At 45.7% G+C, this 11,373-nt stretch overlaps 1 long non-coding RNA gene across 1 annotated transcript; it reads right to left on the reverse strand.

Moving 5' to 3' along the window:
• Positions 1-3,741: 3,741 nt before the first annotated feature.
• LOC128817394 (uncharacterized) lies at positions 3,742-8,550 on the reverse strand. The gene is made up of 3 exons (XR_008440183.1): positions 8,513-8,550; positions 4,744-4,895; positions 3,742-3,877 (listed from the first exon to the last, which is right to left on the reverse strand). It is a non-coding gene; the product is annotated as an uncharacterized LOC128817394 (long non-coding RNA).
• Positions 8,551-11,373: the final 2,823 nt, after the last annotated feature.

Genomic DNA, 11,373 nt, shown 5'->3' on the forward strand with positions numbered 1-11,373 from the left:
AGAGGTTTGCTTTGGATTGTCCCACATGTCACTGGCTGAACTTAGCCCAAAACCCCCTAGAGCAGAGCACTTGGAGGGAACTGCTGTGTTCCTGCTCTCTGAGGTGCTCTACACCACACAGCACTTCCCATTCCTTGCTTGCTGCTGAATTTTTCCCAAGGTTACAGCTTGCACTGCCAGGAGCTCTGCAGAGGTGCCTCTCTCAGCAATGTGGACATATTTCCACAGTCAGGAAGAAATTTGTTAAGCTGTTTTCTCCCTGGACATTGTCTTGCCAGTGCTGGATGTTTTCTGTGCAAGAATTCAGTGGCTGGGCCTTTTGTAGATGTGATCATCTGCAAGTTAATGCCCTAAATGGCATATGAAAACTGAAAAAAAGGGTAAATTCTCATGGCAAACAGATGTGCCTCAGTTTAGGGAACTCTCCAGCTCTCTGAGTACAGAGTCAGAGTTGCTGAGAGTGGAGTTTCCTTCAGCAAAGCTAAAGGGTCTGGTCTGGCCTTTGATCATCAGCAACATATAATAGGGATTTAAAGAGACTTGTGAGATTTGGGAAATAAAAGACTACTGAAGCTGTGAGCTGATGAAGAGACAACTACAGAGTGAAAAGATGCTGTAAAACTCCACACATAAGTCACTTCCATAAAAAACATCATTTCCCCCCAACAGCTTTTTTTACTTCATGAAACACAACATTTTACATTTAATTCCTGGAATATAGAAAAACTTTATGAAATATTGACATTATCAACATTCCCACAGTATTATCGATATTCCCACAGTAATTATCATTCATAATTATTAAACAACATGACACAAAATCTGCTGAGGCTTGTTCCTGATAACTAACCTTTTAGACTTAATTTACTTTCTGCTCTTACAGAAACAAACATCTTTTAAAGCCTAAAAATTGCTGTTCTTCACAATCTTCACTGGGCTTTATATTTACAATGACAGTATGTGAAAGCAGGATTCTAGTTTTTCTGGGGCTTATTTTTTTTCCTTTTAACAATTTTTCTAGTTCAAATTACATCAAATTACCAACTAAAATTGAAGATTGTACTCAATTCTGTTCCTGTTGAGGATCTGGCTTTCTAATGGGAAGTTATTGTGGAAATCTTCCCTGACCCCAACACTAGAAATGTTTGCTTTGCAACACACAGGAATCTGGCCTCTCCCCATTCTCCTCAGTTTTGGGCCTCGTGGATTCCAGATTTGGCTCCACAGTACAGTAAAAAAAATAGAAAGCCTTTCAAACAGTCATTGCAAAGCACTCTAGCTTTACAAACAAGAACTCTAATTTATATCTAGGATCTGAACTTGAAGGGATCTTGAAACATCAGAAATAGTTGGTGAGAGCTTGAGACATTTTCAGTGAAATGTAGGAGATAAAAAATAGATTCAGGAAAACCACAGGATAAAAGCTAAAGGAAAAATAGAATCCCAAAATAGCTCTGTTTGGAGTGTTCTTCTGGAAGAGTTATTATACTGTTCAGCATGGCAAAACATCAAAGAGGGAATATTTCAACCAAATTACTTGTGAGCTGAATTTCTAATCTTCTTCCAGATCATCCCGAGTTGCTGGTTTCCTTATTGTGGTCCTGTGGCCAAGCATGGCAGGGGGAGGCTCAAGTGGAGAGGCCTTTCTTGTGCACCCAGGCTGGCACCATGGGCACAAAGCAGAGCTGCTGCAGCTGTCCTTGCCCACAGTGCTGCTGTCCCACTCCCAGGCACGCAGCCCTGCCTTCTGCAGCTCCCTTTTCTTCCCATTTGCACACAAATGGTCCCAGTCAAATAATGAGTGTCAGAATGTACCTCCAGTCCCCTCCAGTCCCACTGATATCTGTCAGTGGCCTGTTCTCATGGACCTTTGCTGGCTCCAGGACTTGAGGAGAAACTGGCCCAACCTCCCTAAGCAGAATTTTCCTCTATTCCTAAAGACCAGCAGTGTTTTATTTACTTCAAGAAGTTCTAGTTGTGGCTTTAAGTATGTAATATTATGGGTCAAGCTAAGGAAGCCATTTCAGGTTCTAGCCCAGGACATTGTCAGATGAGGACTTAAACAGCTTTTCATCAACACAAATCCTTCTTCTTTGCATTCCTGTTTCTTCCTTGTGCCCCCCACTGCCTCTCTCTCTCTCTCATACCCCTGCCCTTATAGAGCAAGTCCTTGAGATTAACCACAATATGATTACAATTTAATTGAGGCCAGCTTAGTGTGGGGACATCCTTTTAACTCAGGAGGCCTCAATTCCACAGAACCATAATGAACTAATAATGAATGTGCTAAAGTCATTAAATCAAAATTCATAAAAGGGTGACTATTGCTTTCTTTTATAATAAAGCAATTAAAGTCCCATATACTATAATAGATACTACTGAGGTGCACTAAGTGTTCTTTAAGGAGGTTAGTATTTAATGCCAGCACACATGAATTTGGGGATCTTTTCAAAATAGGACTGCAACACTATTAATAGATGATCAGAACTCTTTTCATGTCTTCTCTGGTTCAGCATTATTGCCTGCTTTAACAAATACTGGCATGATTTCATTAGCACAGTTTATAGAATAGTTATAATAAGTCATGACTTGCAGTATCACTAACTTGGAAGCAGTGAAGCAGGGTACCATTGCAAATGTGCTACTTGTCACTGTCCTTTTCATCATGACATCCCCTTCCCATCTCTAGTGCTCTGTTCCTTGGGGGTTAACAGCTCCAGTTTATGGTAGCAGGGAAAGCACAAGGTGGGTACATCTGACTGTGCATGTCAGGCCTAGCTGGGGTAAGAGTGCTCCAGAAAAATGCATGTCCTGGTGTATGACCACCTGTCTCTTCACATGGTCCTTGCTCCAAGGAGAATTCAAGTGAGAAGCTCTGGATTATTTTAAACTTGGATATCATTGCCACAGGTATTGGAAAGCTGATGGTTATAGTTGGACTCAGAGAGGGAAAAGGTCAGTTAACACACTTTAGCTGCATGTTAACCTTGGTGGTCTGGAGACACCTTTTCAAAGAATTGTAGAATATCCTGAGTTGGAAGAGACCCACAGGGATCATCCAGTCTAATCCCTGGTTCTTCACAGGACAGAGCCAACAATCCCACCAATTATCTTAGAGCATTGTCTGGGTATTTCTTGAGCTCTGGCAGCCTTGGGGCCATGCCCATTCCCTGGACAGGCTGTTCAGTGCCCCAGCACCCTCTGCAAGAAGAAGCTTTTCCTAATACCCAGCCTAAACCTCCCCTGACACAGCTCCACCCATTCCCTCAGCCCCTGTCACTGGTCACCAGAGCTGGGGCAGACTCAGAGCAGTTGGTGTTCATGAGGCCTTGTCCCTCTCCCCTTGGCCCTGCCACAAAACACTCCCCAGCTCACAGCTCTACTTATTTCTGCTCAGCCCTTGCAACATGGCCATGTTGAAGACAGACCCACAGGAGAGCTGAACTCCTTGGCCCCCACACTCCAAAGATGCCTGCTGCCCCAAGCTCAGGTTCCCTTCCTTGAAAAGGCTCCAACCCAGCCATGCAATGGGTGAGAAGAAAGAATAGGCACAAAGCAACTTGCATCAGATAAAAGAGCCAGCAGCAAACAGAAACATCACCAATCCCATGCCAGACCTTGGTGTCTCTCAAAGGCCTTTGGCCTCCATCCAACAAAAAAATAATTATTGTGTGCCAAAAAGCTGGGATCTGAGCACAAGACAATTTATTGTTACTCAGAAATCCACACAAGCAACAAATGTTCTTCCTCTTAATGACACAGTCATGAAAACCCAGAACTCTGAAGACTGCTCAGAAGAGGACTGATGGAAAGCTCATCCCAGGGCAGGTGGGCACGGGTGCCTGGATGAGGGAGAAGAGCAGATGGGCACAGGTGCCTGGATGAGGGAGAAGAGCAGAAGGGCAGAAGAAGAATTATTAAATTGTACATGGTGGAGTAGAGGATTATCTGCAGAACATGACATAAGAACAGAAAGATTAAAGGAACACTAAATATTTATTACAAAGTCCTTAATATCATATGCAATAATACATGCCATAGCTGCTGCATAATAATACAGGCAACAGCCAGTTGCTGAGATTGCTCTCTGAGTTGGATAAAATAGAATTAGAGGCTTTTATCCACTGGAGACTACGTGCTGTTATACATAATAATCAAAATCACTCAGAAAAGAGAGAGAAATAGCTCATTGATCATTATAACTACATCAGACAAAACATATTATATCCAGGTTACCACAGGCCAGTGCTGTTCATGCAGGGTGGGGAGGCACCAGACAATCACAATTCTTTTCTTCCCTTAATTTTGGAATGGATAAGCCCAAAGGAATACAAGGACTTCAGGCCATAAAAGGATTAAAACTGGCATTTCCTGATGAGTCCAGGGGCTCTGCACTGGGCCATGAGCCAGTTTGCTGTACACTGGCCTTAGAGGGAGGTGTAGCATGCTTTGGGCACAGCCAAAATGATTCTTCTTCTGTGGCCATGACACAAGCACTCTGTTTAGGCAGCCTGATTCTAGAGCTGCAAGGAACAAAATGATATTGCAACCTAACAGTTTGTCTCACGAGCCCATTCCTTCTGCTCACAAACACAAGCAGGCTGAGGGGATGCACTCCGGGGTTCCCTGAGTAGGCTAAAAATGAATTTACCTCAATGGAAATTCTCCTTGCTGTGGCAAAAAAGTCCTTGATATCAGCTCATGTCTAAAACCTTATACACAGACAGGAAAAGAGAAAGTTACCAAGCAGAAGTGACTTGTCATCACACAGCTGCTCTGAACCTCCTTTCAGAGCCAAATCCCTTGTGCTGCTTTCACAGCCTGGCCAGGAGCTCCCAGCTGAATGAGATTCCCATTTGGCTGTGTAATGGTCACCAAAACCAGAGAGATCCTTCCTGTGGGGAAGAGGGGAAAAGGGAACGGAAAGAAAACCGGTTCAGGACTGGGGCTTTTTAACCAGACACAGTGATTGTTTCAGGACTACTGCCTGGTAGTGGGTACTGCCAAGGAATTACCTGGGATGGCAGTAAGATGGAAACACCATAACCTGTGTGTAGCAGTATCACAATCACAGAGATCACAGAAATCACAGAAATCACAGAAATCACAGAAATCACAGAAATCACAGAAATCATAGAAATCGCAGAATGGTCTGGTTGGAAAGGACCTTAAAGATCATTCCACCCTCCTGGCATGGGCAGGGACACCTTCCACTGTCCCAGATTGCTCCAAGCCCTGTCCAGCCTGGCCTTGAACACTTCCAGGGATCCAGGGGCAGCCACAGCTGCTCTGGGCACCCTGTGCCAGGGCCTTCCCACTCCCACAAGGAAGAATTTCTTCCTAATACATCACCTAAACCTACTCTCTGTCAGTTTGAGGCCACTCCCCCTCATCCTGTCACTCCATGCCACATAAACAGTTCCTCTCCATATTTCTTGTAGGATTGAGCAGATTTAGCAGAGTAAACTCTCCCCCCTCAGAATGCTATTCCCATATTTACTTCTGGGAGTTTGCACAGGCAGTTCCCACTTGCAGCAGCAGGAATGACCTCGAGCAATCCCCCACGAGCCAGGAGAACAGGGATCCCAAGGAGTGTTGTATTTCTCCATTTCTCATCTGTACTGAGCAGACAAGAGCTGACTCACTGCAGGAAACCCAGGTGCTGAATTCATCTAACAAGCTGCTTAAAACTCCAAACAGATGTTTCTGTGTCTTCCCTGTGCCTTATGCAGGCTGTGTAGAAGCACCAGCAGATTTACAAAAGAGCAGATGCATGAGCCATACGTGCTTTAATATCAAAGTCATTGGAAAATGGTTTATAACTACTCTGTGTCCACGTATTTTGAGCAGTGGGCCATAGGAATATCAGATCAGCCTTGTCCATAATGGAAATTTAGATTGACTGGGCTGGAGTCAGAGTGGAGGCAGCAAAATTCCCCCTGAAAGTGGCAATTGTACCTGTTGCAGTGTGTTCCCTGCTCCTGCAATGACTCATGAAAATGTAGATTGGGTATTTAGGCTGGATCTCATCCAGTGCCTGAGGAGGTGTACAAAACAACTGTGACTTTAATGGATATTTTATCAGGGTCCTTAACTTTCCAAAGATGATGGAAGGATCATAGATCGACCAGTAAACACTGTGACAGCTATTGGAGTCTGGAAAAGCTAATTCTAACACTACATCATTTTTTAGACTCACAGAGCAGCAGAGCAGTGAAAAATTGTCTCAGTACAAAATTTCTCCCTCCACCCTCACCAAACACCACAGTCCCCAAAAACCATGATATTGGTTTGAAGAGCAGACACAATTTAAAATCTCATTCCCAGAATTACAGCATGTTCACCGTGTTTCCTAACACTTAGGATTTACTGCTTGCAATTTTTTAATGCAAACTACTATTTTCACAGGAAAAACTGTAATCTGATATTCTGATGTGCTCAGATAACTTCAGGAACTGAGCTTTGATGAGAAATATGAGGATCAGACTTGTAGATTAGAGGAGGTGAATCTCATCTGAGATGACAACAGTCTCCAAATCTGCACCAAAGCACAGGGATAGGATCCACACGGGGGGTCCCAGGTGGTCCAGTACCTTTTTTGGCTTCCTTATGCATAAAGCTGGAGCTCCTGGACTGTTGTGATTATTTAGATGCTTTAAAAATGGTTCTTAAGGCAACTGGAACACAATCACATGAAGGTAAATCAGCCAGCCACAGACCACAGCTCTAAGGTGGATCAGGGAACATTTAAAACTGAATTTCTGCCAATCTGTCCATGGATCAAGGCATAGGATGAGGATAAACTTTCACAGAATCATCCTGATATTGTGGAAAAAAAAAAAGGTTTAAGTAAATTGGAGGTGGAGGTTGAAGTCCCAAAGACTCAAAGTTTCTGAAGGTGTGGAACACCTGAACATGTAACCCTTCTAGGTGGGTATGTCCCAAATTACTGCCTCTGATGGAAAAAACCATATTAACTACAAGCACCAGAGAATCCTCAGGGAGAATTTTGCAAGCACCGAGCACACTGATGCCAGAGAACCACTTGTTTAATACACACAAGACAGACTTGTTTTCTAAGGCAATGCCTGATAATAGCCAGTTATTAATCCCTTCAACTGTAAATTGGATTTTCCAGGTACCATAGACATCATTGACAGGGAATTCACTGAAGCCTGACAGTAGAGACTGCAGGAGAAATCCTGCTCTCACAGCCCTGCAGGGGAACTCTGTCCCTGCTTCTTACAGGGACACCATTCCACAACTCCATGTGAGCTGCAGAGATTTCTACCAACTGGACATCTCAGGGTCACCATTTCAGAGAGTTTCTTCCATCAAACATCCCAGGACATTCATAGTTTATTTATAAAATATATATAATTTCTATATGAAAGGAAAAGGTTTACAGCAAGCACTGGATGTTGCACACACTGTATTTCACATGTTGCATTTCCTGACAAAAATGGGTTCCCTTATTTCTGAAATACCAAACATGCAAAGCAGAGCTTTAATGTATGAATTATACAGTGCTGCAAAAGCTATCATCTTGTCCAGCTTTTTTTGGCATTTCAATGTATAAATATTATCCCAAGGAGCTTTTATACTAATGGATAATTGCCTGCAGTGCACACTTAACCTTTGTCCCCTTGAATTGACTTGGTGGGGCTACCTACGTACATCAAACATCAATTCAGCCAAATTGGCACCACAGGAAAGGCATGTGGCCAAATTCCCTCTCTTCTGCAAAGCTCAGCTCTACAGGATTTGAAGAGTGATGCAAAGGAGGGCCCATGCCACTTAGACTAATTGAACTAGATCCTCCAATAGCCCATTCCATTTATGCCAGGGGAGGTATCCTGAGTTTGGGCTAGCTGGAAATCAGACACCATAAAAAGTTGGTTGTTGGACCCACACAGATTCCAATTAAACAATTGCCAGTAAACAATCTCACCTGCTGTGACATTATTCCTCTATCGAACATGAAGATTCTTGGGGGAAAAAACCCCAAATTACATTTCATAAGGGCACTTAAAGGCAGTACACATCCTCCTCTGTGTGTAAAAGAGCTATGCTGATCTCCTTGCTCCAGGGAAATAAAATACATCCCTTAAATTTTCAGAGAAGAGGAACATGCAGGGATGCTAGAAATGGCCATTAGCTCCACTCCAGCTCCTCCACCTGGGCTCCATGAGCAGTGGGACACCGAAGGTCACTGTTGGCTTGTACGCATGTACAAGATACAGCCAGGCAGCAGCGAAGTGCTGTGGAGAAAACAGGAGCAGGGAGCAAACAAACACAACTGGTATGGGCACAGCAGCACTCGTGAGCCTTCCTGCAGACACAAGCCTTGAGGGGTGAGAAGCAACCACAGATGAACGAGAGCCAGCAGAGCTCTCCCATTGCCTGAGGGCTCTTTCAGGGTGAAGCTGGCATCTGCGAGAAAGCAAAGTGCTCATATTTGGCTTTCCTCCTCAAGGATCTCATGACTTCAGGTTAGCTCAGGCTGACTTACCCACAGCAGCCATTGAGAGGCTGGTGAAGGTGGCAGGCAGGCCGTGGGCTAGTGAAGGTGGCAGGCCCAGAGGTGATGAAGGTGGCAGGCCCAGGGCTGGTGAAGGTGGCAGACAGCCTCGGGGCTGGTGAAGGTGGCAGACAGCCTCAGGGCTGGTGAAGGTGGCAGGCAGGCCCTGGGCTAGTGAAGGTGGCAGGCCCAGGACTGATGAACGTGGCAGGCCCAGAGGTGATGAAGGTGGCAGGTAGCTCCAGGACTGATGAAGGTGGCAGGCCCAGGGCTGGTGAAGGGGGCAGACAGCCCCTGGGCTGATGAGGGTGACAGATAGCCTCAGGACTGGCCCCATGTGAGGTGCAGGGGGACCATGAGGCACCACACCTGCCATTAAGTTTGGAGATGCTCTGCCTACCCAGACCTTCCATGGAGACTCATTCATGTGTATTCCCTGTGTTTGAATTCAGCAGAGAGCTGCTTTCTTCATTCCAGAGGCTGCTGCTAAAGTGCATTAACATGCAGCAGAGTTGCCTTGTCCTGTGCCACCTCTTGCAGGAGGGCCAGGGTGTTTGCCTCAGTGGGTGCAGCATGGCTGTGCTCACCAGGCTCCTCCAGGCTCACCACAGGTGCTCCAGGAGAGCACTTGGAGACCAGGGACACCATGTGCATCTCAGCTCCACAGAGCCCTGGCCAAGATCTACATTCCCTGTGTTATCTTTGAACTCGTATGAAGTGCAATTACCTCCTCATTTCGCAGCTCTTTGTGGCCATTTAATCTCTCCCATTTTGTTTCTGACATCTCCAATAATCCAACCCTGGCATTCCTTACAGATACTGCAATTACAACACAGAGCAGCTCTTGACAGGATGAGTTGTATTTTGTTTCCTTTCTGTGGCACTCAGGCCACCAGGCCTGGCTACATGTACTAGCAACAGAAACCATCCCTGATGATTTATGTGGGTCCCTAGCAGATAGTGATACTGCTATATATCTGTCTTCACCAATTAAATGGCTGGGAGCTCCCCAGAATACACCAGCAGAGCTACAATTTACATGTGTTTCTGTTCTCAGTAATAATTCTGATGTGATTTTCCCTTGATTTCCTTCCCTTCTGTTTAGGCTGGGGGCTTTGCTGTAGCCTCTCCTGCCTTGCTGCCTCATTCACACACTCTGCAGCTGGGGGAAATAGCCCTCAGGTTTTGACATGCCCATGACAGACAATTGGGATCGTGGTGCAAGACATGGGAAGGAAAACAGTTCCCAAAACACCCTTGATAAATGGGCTTTTTGCTTCAGCCAACACAGAAATGGGCCAAGCAACACATTCTGTCTGATCACAGAACAACAGAATGGTTTGGGCTGGAAGGGACCTCAATTCCACCCCTCTGGTTCCACCCTGCCAGGGCAGGGACACCTTCCACCATCCCAGGCTGCTCCAAGCCCTGTCCAGCCTGGCCTTGGGCACTGCCAGGGATCCAGGGGCAGCCACAGCTGCTCTGGGCACCCTGTGCCAGGGCCTGCCCACCCTCCCAGGGAACAATTTCTTCTCAATATCCCATCTAATCCTGTTCTCTGGCAGTGGGAAGCATTTCCCCCTTGTCCTCTCACTCCAGGCTCTTGTTAAAATCCCTCTGCAGTTCTCTTGTAGAGAAAGATCCCGAGGATGACTAAGCATCTTGCAGAAAACCTCTCTACACAGTGCAAGGCAACATCAGATATTTTGCACTGCTTTCCCAACTCCCAGTATATGCCAGGATGTATCATATTCCCTTTTTTCCCTGGCCAAGAAAATATTGCCTCCAGCTGCTCCATCAAAATCCAAAGAGACCATTGGCTGGCTATAAAATCTGGATGAGCCTTGTGGTAACCCCACAGCTCATGCCCCTTCCTTACACCATTTGCAGCAAAAACCAAGCCCAGGAAGTCCACGCACAGATGCCAGTATAATGGGTTTCCTAATCTCTGGTGTCAGTTAATCCTTAGCTAAGGTGGGATCTCAGAAATAATTGAATCCTTCAAGAACAGGTTTGATTTGCAAGAGGGACAAAGGATTTAGGCATTCTCCTGCCACTGAATTTGTTCACACCTTATTTATATACATTAATCCCACGCTTTGGGACTTTTGCAGGTAGCGTTTGGCTACCTGCAGGAATCAGGAGGGATTATTTTCCCCTGCTGATTCCCAATTTGCCTTTTCAGCTTCCTCTTTATTTTCTGGCTCTTCTCCAAAGTGGTCAGTTTTAAATTCATCTTCAAACCTGGGGTAAGGAAAGACTCATTCCTACCTAACGTACAGGATTTGTAGCAAGACAAATCTTCAGCACCATCATTCCCTGCAGAGTGTCGTGCTGGAGTCGACTCTGGTGCTTGCTGAGAAGCCAAAGTGACTCTGGAAGAGAAGCCATCACACCCTGTGAAGGAGTCACAGTCCCCTCTGCACCAGGGAGCAGCACACAGGCATTAAAGGCACCCTTAGGAGGGGCTCAAGGAGGGATTTTCTGCAGCTCACAACAAGTGTGGGGATGTGTGGCTGGGAGAAGAGGCAGAGCCCAACATCTGCTTCTCAGCCAAGCAGTCCCACTCTCTTTGTGTGACCTTGAACATGTGCCATCAGCTGCACTCCTGGAAAATCCACTCTGCACTGAGGATAATTAAACCAACCCACCTGGCAGGTGTTGGGGAGGCTTCTCCTCCACAGTGATTTGTGACTGTCAAGCACAGTGTACGTGCCCAAGGGAGTAGGGTTTGTGTAAGAGGAGCTCAGCTGAGATTAGCACTGCTGGGGCCCTGGCCAAGCAATGGAAAAGGGACTGTGCCTGCCTTTGGGAATATCTAATTCAAGACCACACGTCTCCTAATGAACAGG

Source organism: Vidua macroura, chromosome 20 (genome assembly GCF_024509145.1).
Source record: "Vidua macroura isolate BioBank_ID:100142 chromosome 20, ASM2450914v1, whole genome shotgun sequence".
Classification (NCBI taxonomy): Eukaryota; Metazoa; Chordata; class Aves; order Passeriformes; family Viduidae; genus Vidua; species Vidua macroura.